The following is a 10,167-nucleotide window of genomic DNA, read 5'->3' as shown; positions in this document are numbered from 1 at the left end:
AACAGGTTCGGCACTTTATCTAAGCAATGCGACAGAAACCCGGGGTCCTGACAAACTCAGAACGCTAATCCGTTTGACTGAAGCTCAAATGACAAAGAAGTGACAGCATGTTGAAGTGTCATCAAGCCGAAAGGCTGAAGAGCCCTAGTGTCATCGTTCGATTTGATATTATTATTATTCCGCCGATTTTTGTACCAGAGCTAGCATAATAACCACTGACTCGATTTTGTTCAAATTTTGTGTGTTTATGCAGATACTTAAGTACCAGATACCAGATTCCAAGGCCGTAGGCCCAAAGACCAAGGGCAAATAACTGAAAAACAAGCATTTTTTAAAGCTATATTTTGCCCTATTACTTTCAAACTTTACACATGTCTGCTGCTTTGGATGCTTGACATATTTTGTTCTTTGACTTTGGTCATTGGTCACGTGGTTTGGCAGCCATATTGGAGTCAAGGTTTTCACAGTGTCTTGTGGGTACCTGTCTTCAAATGCAAACAACACCGAGTCCACTGCATGAAATGCTCCAAACTTTCTGAGAATTGTCTCCACACACAGCATAGCAAACTCCAAAGCCGTTTTTGGATATCTGTTTTAGTTGCGGTTGTATTGGATTTTGATTTTGATCATGTTTTTCAACGAAATTTTACTTTAACAATCATATCTTGTTAGTTTGTTGACAGAAACTATTGCAAGTTGACATGAAGTTAGTGTGTCATATGCATCTTATTTTCTGTTCTTGGGTGCACGGAAAAAGTAACAACACTTGGTGGTTATATTTGATTAATATTTGGGAAACCCCTGGAACACGCAAATTTCATAGCGGCGATGTCCTGCAAACGGTGACTATGCTTTGACAGAGTTGGTACAAACACACCCTTTGAGGATTCGAACGTGTTCGATGTCGGAAATGGGTTTAGAACAGACTACTTTACTTTAAAGATCATCTCTTGTAAGGTTCTCCACAGAAACAATTGAAAGTTGACATGAAGTTTGTCGGACATATGTACCTCATCTTTTGTTCTTGGTTGCATGCTAAAAGTAACACCGCTTGGTGGTAATATTTGATTAATATTTTGGACATCCCTGGAACACGCCAATGTCGTAGCGGCGATGTCCGGTGACCTTTTTTTACGGAGTTGGTACAAGCAAACCCTTTGGGGATTCGAAAATGATCAAGGTCGGAAATGGGTTTAGAACAGACTTTGACACCCCTACACACGCCAATTTCGTAGCGGTGATACCCTGCAAGTTGTGCCTACATTTGACGGATTTGGTACAAGGAAACCCTTTGAGGATTCGAACATGGACGTTTGTCTCCTCAAGAATCCCAGGCGATAGTCCGATCTTTACTGCTGAGGCCATAGCTGTCTTAACATCAAACATATTGAACATCAAAACTAATCGAAAACGTTCATCATCTTTCAGATTCACTGCCTTGACATCAGACACTTAAAAGCGTCTCGTCATATCACACCATTATCCTTGACAGTTTAGAACTTTTTAATGATCTTGCTGGTTACCAAGTCATGTAGGCATAATAAGTAACTGCAGTTACAGCTAAAACAGCCCTTGACAAACCGTCATCTCAACTCTACAGTGATTTCAAACCAACCAACAGTTATACTCGGGATCTCATGCAAAAGAAGTGGGACATCCAGGTAGGAAGTAATACACCTTACGAATTTAAACCAACAATCGGTCAATCCAACTTGGGTTGTCAGTCAAGACATGATGAGGTCGTTTTGCGACGATGACGTATTGGACACAGTCGGTTTGCCCACGAATATCTGCTTAAGACAGAGGAGGACGAATCTCCTATGTGTATCCCTTGTGAATTAAGGTTCACCGTCAAGCATATATTCAACTCATTGTTGAATATACTTTAATATTGGCCAGTATAGCGATAGCTAAAGTGATGACGTAAATACCGCAGGATTTCGTGCAAGAAGCTAAGGGACTATAAGTCCACGCGATCCCCAGCGAATAACTCGCTGACCGATCATCGCAACGTCTGTCAAACCGTCAGGTCTCGCAAAATACCGCGCTATTTATAGTCCGGTTGGGACTTTAAGCTGTATGAGTCGATGGCCTACATCCATGCTGAATAAGGTGATGATGATGCATGATAATGTTCCACATTGTCAGGATAAGAAGTGTTTGGTTTAACACTATTCAAGTCACTTCAAAGCCTATCAGCTTCAGAAGTCCGAAATGATGCAGGTCTCATATGATCTGTCTTGCTGTAATCCCATCCCATACCATAACGCTGCCGCCCCCGAACCGATCTTCTTCCATGACACAATGATTGACGTAATGTTTAAATCTGAATTATTATGTTGTTATAAAACAATATATATGACATTTTATATATGTGTAGTTTCTTATCAATAGCTTATTTTTCTCACGAATTGTTCACGCAGGTCACATTGTTCACAAACAAGTTATCTCAACGTCAGATCGGAATCAGTGCTTTAGGCCTTATGACTGTCACGAAGGACACTATCCTAACGGTACGTTGAATTTATTCATCTCTTTTCCTTGCTGAAACCTATAACATAATATATCTCTTTATTAGAACCCAATAACCATAACCTTGGGTTTTTTTGTTGACAGGTCATCGGGACCCTCCTCACCTATGTATTCAAACCGGACTCAACTGGTGGAATGAGGCAGGATATAAACACCACGGCAGGATAACTGCATCAAGTCGTATTTGACTTGAACTTGAAGTTTTGGCACTAATAGCTAAACAGCTTTAGTTTGAGAGGTTTTGACATCGTCGCTGTGGACACCATGCCTTTGAAACGCATTTAAAAGTGCTCATTAATAGTGGAACAACTTTTTAAATATTGAATCACATGTTTTCAGCGAAATGCAGGCTCGACTGATTAAAACGGGTAACTTAGATACGTTCATAGTCAATACATTGATTGTAAGTGGAGAAACCCTGAAGAACACAAAGAGCTGTCTGTAGTTCTAAACACACGAAGCAACGTCTCATCCTTGAGGTATTGTACAGTGTGTATATATATACACACTATATATATGTTGATAATATGAACATTTATATTTTCAATATTTCATCAATCACACCAGTGCCTCTGGCGCTATTCCAAACAGTATTAATATATACCCAAAGGCAAAAGTAAAAAATGGCTTAAAAGATCAATCAGATCAGGACAGTTCGATACCGCATTAAGAAGTATTCGTTGACTGTCATGGGCAATGCTTGGACGAGGGGATTCCTGGTTAGAATAGATCCCCAGGACACTATACAGGACATAAGATGGATCAGGTGGTTAGGCCAAGTAAATGGTTGATAACGTATTTGGGGAAACACGCCACATCCAAAATTTGTCATTCCCTGTCTAACTCTTATGCTTCTCAGGTGGGGATTAGAAATTTGAATGTAAAATAAATAACTGAATGAATGATAATGCTCTGTATTACTCTGATGGGAGGGGGGAATGGTGTTGAATGTGTCCCCTGCATCTCATTGCTGGTTGTAAGAAGCGACCAAATTGTGGGCAACTTGTTTTGCCTGAGTTGCGCCGCCGTGTCTGTGGATTAGGAGATTCTGGTGGTTGAGTGCACTGAAGAGTTAGGGTTCGGGTAAGGGTTAGGGTTAGGATTAGGGTTAGGGTTAGGGTTAGGGTTAGGGTTAGTGATTCTTTGTCGAAGCCGACACTTCAACCACCAACTTCAACTAGACGCGTGGTAGAACTGTCCCGGTTCTATCAATCGGTTACAAAGTCCTGTCATAAACTTATTACATTGGTTCGTCTTGTTTATAACGTACTTGACTGCACTAATTCTCTAATGCCAGAAGTCGACCTCTAAATTTTGTTTGTTGTCATTGTTGTGTCATTTAATTTGGAATACAAAAATAACTATTTGTGTCATATTTGCTGGAGTATAACATCCTGTATTCTGTTCTTTGTAGACACTCGATAGTGGGCGGGTAACAAAAATGTTAAATGTTATTTTTAACCATGTCACTACGACAACCTCGTTAAACCTGAAATGCAAAAGAACCGTGTTGAATAACAATATTCAGATAACAATATTTTCCAATACAGGCCTGCTCCCGGTAGAAGGCTTCAGATCATCAACCAATTAAACTAAATTCATTTGCTGTAAATTGTGGTAAAATCGAAAAATGATACTCTTATCTTCGGTGTTACAGTAACATATTGACGCTTTTGTCAGTTATCAGTGTTGACGTTTCTGCGACTGTTCGCTGGACACTGAACTCATGTCGGAACACTGTTCGTGTTTCTTTGGGGAGGAACAATTGACTTGCCTTTGCATGTGTTTGTGATAGGTGCCACGGGTGGGACAGGATACGCTTACCTTTTCATGAACACTTGGTATCAATACTATTTGATAGTGATTCATGAACAGATGCTCTTGATATTGCCAGCATCGTACAATCGATTCTGCTTTTTTAAACTTCTTTTGAATTTGGAACGCTTTGTCGCTTGCATTTATCAAAACAAAGACAATGCTTTCAGCATCACCAATACATATCTGTTAACGGTTGCCCATACTTCAGTTCCACAATGCATTATGGAGGGTTATTTCAGTATCAGAGCAAATGTGTATGTCCCCAATCCACTCCACGGCCATTATTGGCAGTTTGACCATTATTCTTTGAAAGGCATTTAGAAGTGATACACATATGTTAAGAAGAGGTCAAGTGTTGCAACTGTGTTGACAATCACGTAGCATGCTCCACATCTTGCCGTGAGTGGCAAAGGAAATCAGAGGTAGTAAAACTAAAGCATCAAAATGATAGTCGATTTTCAGGTGAAAAATAGCTGGTTGCCAACCAAAACCTCCCTTAACTCAAGTTACTCTCCTACGGTCTCTCATTCTGCCACAACTGAATCTATCACATGTCAGACTGAGTTGACGAGGGTAGGGTGGGATCATTCCATTGGACACCTGTGAAGATCCGGGTTTGAATTGGTCTTCAGCAACCCATGTATGCGACAATGCAACTGGTGTAAGAGTACGTGCTCAGGCAGTGCGAAATCGTATGCACATTGAGCTAATGTCATTTTTTTGTATAGCTGGAGTATCACTGAGTGTGGCGTTACAAACAGACGATGAGAGACGCCGCTCTGGACGCTCAAGGGCAAGAACTCCATCCCACTACAGATAAGGCAGAATGATGACATTAAGAAATCGGCTGCAACCTGCCACTCAGATGAGCGGCCGCTTGCAACAGGCAACTAGTTTTAGAGTGCATGCTTAGGTGGTGCGAAATCATATGCTCAGATGACTTTTGCGCGCACAACGTCCACGTGTCACCCCACAACTTACTGATGTCATTTTTTCTGACGAATCGAAGTTTGCTCTCGGCTTACATGAACGATGGAATCGAGTTTTGGGGGTAAGTCAAAAATAGTATGGCCTGGTATGATAATGACTGGCCGAACTGCGCTACAGATTGGCAGACGAGTACGTCAACGTCAAAATCAACCCACCACACTTGTTGCTCTCACTGATGAATGGAACAACAGGAGTCAAGCTGACATTGGCCTCGAAGAATTCGTGTATATCTGGCAAACAGAGGTGGTTTTACCTGATATTAGTGACATTGGTTCCAAAACGAAAATTTCGAATTTGACCCCGACCTCTTTTACGACCTAGTTCGCTGCCATCTTATTACCCAAGCCATTAGATCTGATTGCCTACTCCCCAGCAGATATGAACATAGCATTTCCATTTGCCAATACACTATAGATCTGAATATATGTCTTGATGATGCCTACTATCCCCTATGTTTTTGGCTGAGTATAGCTGGAGTACTTGTATCACTGAGTGTGACGTTACAAACAGACAAGGAAACATCCCTTTGAAACCAATTCTATCATTATGTGAATCAGCCTAAACCATATTCTGAGAAACAAGTCGTTTACAAGTCGAGAGAAAGAAGAAAACAAACAAAGCTAGAAATCTTTTTTTCCTCACCTTCATGCGAGAGGTCACCAATTGAGTCATCTTTGAATGTGATCCAGTCAAAGTGCAGAAAACACTGAAAGAAAATTATTGAGATACAATTTTGGGTTCAAGATTTAAAACTGTCAACATAGTGTCTCCATAATATAAATGTCAGGTAGGAGAGATGGCAATGTGGTTGTTCTGGCGCCAATATTTGAGTAACTCCAGCCTGTGGTGTATGGATTTTACAACTTTTGAGATACAATAGAGCATGCTCTTACAACAAAGATTTCAAAGAGCGTCCACCAACTCTTGCTCAGAAGTTGTTTGATCAAGGTAACAACAGTCAAGGCATCAGTGAAACTTTCAAAAAGTTTTATGGTAGACATGAGGAGAACATTTTCAAATTTGACACAGTGTCCTCTCTGTCGAATATGTTGAACGTTTTCCAAATACCGTTGGTACATCCAGTGATACAAATGCTGTACGGGAAACACTGAAACAAGTGTCCAGAGACTGATGACATTGTCCGGGTTATCATGGGGTTATCAGCAGTTGTTGTCAGCAAAACGGTGCACCAATACCTCGGTAGCTAAGGATGAAGAGGGCATATATGTTTTATAATCCTTTCAGCTTTCACCTGGGTTCAGTGCAGGCAATAACGATTGAGATACACAATGAAATATATTGGCCTTTCTTGTCTTGAGTATGATATACCGTGCCTGTGTCACTCTACTAACTAATTCCCTATTGCGTCTGTTCTTGTCCATCTCCCTCCTTCTCACCGATGAATATGATGTTTGCACCCAGAGACTGTAACGGGCATCTGAGCGGCCCTTCAAAGAAGAGGACATTGAAGACATTCGAGGATACGATGGACAACTGACAGGCTAGATGGAATATGTGTGATGCTTTATATCCATATACGTGGCTGCTCCCTTTCTCTGCTCCTTCCTAATCCTGCCTGTACAAAATCATCAACGAGGTCCCCTCCCTCGAGAACATGAGTTTGGCCTCATATGCTGTGACGAACAATGTTTAACTACTGGGCACCTGTTGACCACCAGGGGCTTTGTTGCAGTCCGTGTATTATGTAATCCGATTATTTTGTCAATTTAAAATGTTTTATTATCAACTGTGATTAGTTTAAAACAAACTAACCACAATCAAATAATAAAGTCCACGTTAGTCCAGTGTCTCCTTCATATAAGTTTCGGACAGTACTTTCGCTGTCTCATGACAGCTCTTCAGTGTAACTGACAATGACATATAAATGACGTCATACTTACGATGATGTCATAAATCAAAGCTGTGACGTCATTATGTATTTACACACTCCAGCGACAACACCAAGTAATTTAACAATTGTAGGGAGACATTTGAATTAAAACATACAGTATTTGTAAAGTAGCAGTGTAACATTTACGATTGAAATGACAAATCTATTAATACATTCTAGAGTTCAATTTGGGTTTCATCAATTGGATGAAGATTTGTTCTTTTTCCAGCCTCTGCTGCTTGTTACTGGTATACAATTTATAAAACGGAAAAATACTAAATTTTCCGTTTCCGCAAACATCAATGTGTTTGCTGACACGTAAGCATCGAACATTAAGGTCTCTAATCTACTGTTTCTGTACAGTGACTCTATCTTTTAATTCCATGCTGGTTTCACCGATGTAGTTTTCGCCGCATCCCGAACATCTCATAACATATACCACATCTTTGCTGCAGCAGTTCATGTCGACTTTCACAATGCCATTTGCAAAAAGGAAAGTAGTACCTTCACTTATGATGTTACACGTGCCGCATCTTGGTGTGTTACATCTACTTACACATGGTACACTCTCCGTGCAAGAATATTTGATTGAACAAAGAATTTGCTTGAGATTTTTTGGTTGCCTGGTACTTTTTATAATTTCAAATTTATTCAGTCCTTGTTTCATTTTATCACTTAGCTGTAGAATTGGGAGGTTGTTCCTTAGGACTGGCATGATATCACAGTTATTAGGATTGAATGTGGACACAAACGGTATAATTTGATGGCCCACAGATTTTTCATTAGGTTTCAAGAGAGTATTTCTTGGAATTTTTAACGACTTTTCTATAGCGTCATTTATGACGCGAAGCGGAGATCCTAGCTTCCTGAGTAAGCTTCCTCAAATGCGTAATGTTACTAATGTCAAATCTAACTATTTTGGAACGTGTAAATTATTATGTTGTCATTATACAAAATATATGTAATTTAATGAATATGTAGTGTCTTGTCAATATCATATTTGTCATGCACCCAGGTCTCACTGTTTGCAAACAAGTTGTCTCAACGTCAGATCGGAATCAGTGCTTTAGGCCTTATGACTATCACGAAGGACACGATCCTAACGGTACCTTGAATTCATTTATTCATCTCTGTTCCTCGCTGAAGTGAGTGAGTGTGGTTTTACGCCGCTTTTAGCAATATTCCAGCAATATCACGGCGGGGGACACCAGAAATGGGCTTCACACATTGTACCCATGTCGGGAATCGAACCCGGGTCTTCAGCGTGACGAGCTAAGGCTTTAACCACTAGGCTACCTGACCGCCCTCCTCGCTGAAACCTATAACAGAATATATTTAGCTTCAGTACTGCCCAATAAGCAATTACAAGTCAATTTCATTGCTTCTTTGTTAACACAGATAATCGGTACACTCCTCACCTATGTTTTCATCTTGATCCAGTTTAAACCGGAATCAACAGGTGGAATGCAGCAGGATACAAACTCCACGGCAGGATAACTGCATCAAGTCGTATTTGACTTGCACTTGAAGTTTAGGCAGTAATGACTGAGCAGTTTTACTTTATAATGGTTTGACATCGTCGCTTTGCAAACCACGCTTTTGAAACGCATGTTATGTTTTAAGTTTTTGTGATGGCCTCCAAATGTTTTTCAAATCTTTCCACCGATGTATACTTAATCCGGTTTAATTGACTTCCCGTTTTATTCGCTTCGTCATCATGTGTTTCTGTCCATCATGTTGTTACAATATTATCCTTTTGTTGTTTCTATATAACCGACTCATGTTAATTTCTATCATACATGAACAGTGTTGCCACTGTTAATCCTTCACCTACTATATACAATTTTGTATTGTCTTACTTGACAACGGCATCAGGATCTATACCGAAACGTCACTATTACAGTATTATAAAGAAGGTATTATCTATAAAATGTGTCCACTTTGTCATCCGTCAACTTCTGGGAAATGCCAAACAATTCATACTCACCCACTCACTCACTCACTCACCATTTGAGAACAAAAACATGAATTCAGCAATAATACGGTAAAATCATCATGTCCTGAATCTCACGGAATCCAGGTCTAGCAAACTTGTGATCTAGAGAATGAATAACGACCTGTTGTTTATGACGGAATCCAATCAGCTTGGTAAACACAAAATGAAACCATATTTATCTTTCTCCAGTTGGCTGTAAGTACTGGAAATTCTCCCACTGGGACACTGCCAGCTCCGTAACCACTTAAAAGTAAGTATTCTAATTTATAGTGTGATAAAATGCTGTGGATGACTGTATGAACGTGTATCAGCACCAACCTTTTAAAGGAAACGTTTACCGTTAAGAGTTAGAATAAGATAACGATTCACTCTCTCCTGCACTCACCCACTCTCCTATCGACGTGGAACAGAAATCAGGGAACCTTATTCAAAGCTTGGTTTAGTGGCGGAAATAAGTAGTTGACACAGTCATCGTTATCCTCCCTTGCATTTACTTTGTGTATTACTTCATGTTTGTTATCATTTTCACACATTTTCGCTCTGGATAAAATACTGTAGTTTTCAAAATGCGGACAATTAATGCCAGATATCACAATAGAGCTACCAACTACTGCATTAAGAACCTATTAGTACACTTACGGAAAGTGTGACTGGACAATTATCCCCTAGCTTCCTTCTTTATTCGGTTCAGATAACCACATTTATGGAATGTCCATTGAAGGCTTTTTACAGATTAGCCCAATTATGTGCACGAAGAGTCTCGCAAACAAATACACATTGTGTTATTTGATCACGCTGAATGACATATCGCCCATTTCCGTTTGGAACCTCTGATGGAATTACATGTATGTTCGGAATTGAATGTTGCATGGATCGTCATGGAAACAGTTAGACCAGACACTGGTGACATTGAGTTGAGAACAGAAATAGCAGAAGGCCT

Source organism: Haliotis cracherodii, unplaced genomic scaffold (genome assembly GCF_022045235.1).
Source record: "Haliotis cracherodii isolate W230 unplaced genomic scaffold, xgHalCrac1.p SCAF_11, whole genome shotgun sequence".
Classification (NCBI taxonomy): domain Eukaryota; kingdom Metazoa; phylum Mollusca; class Gastropoda; order Lepetellida; family Haliotidae; genus Haliotis; species Haliotis cracherodii.
The sequence above is the reverse complement of the archived record's forward strand: the minus strand, read 5'-3'. Positions refer to the sequence as shown.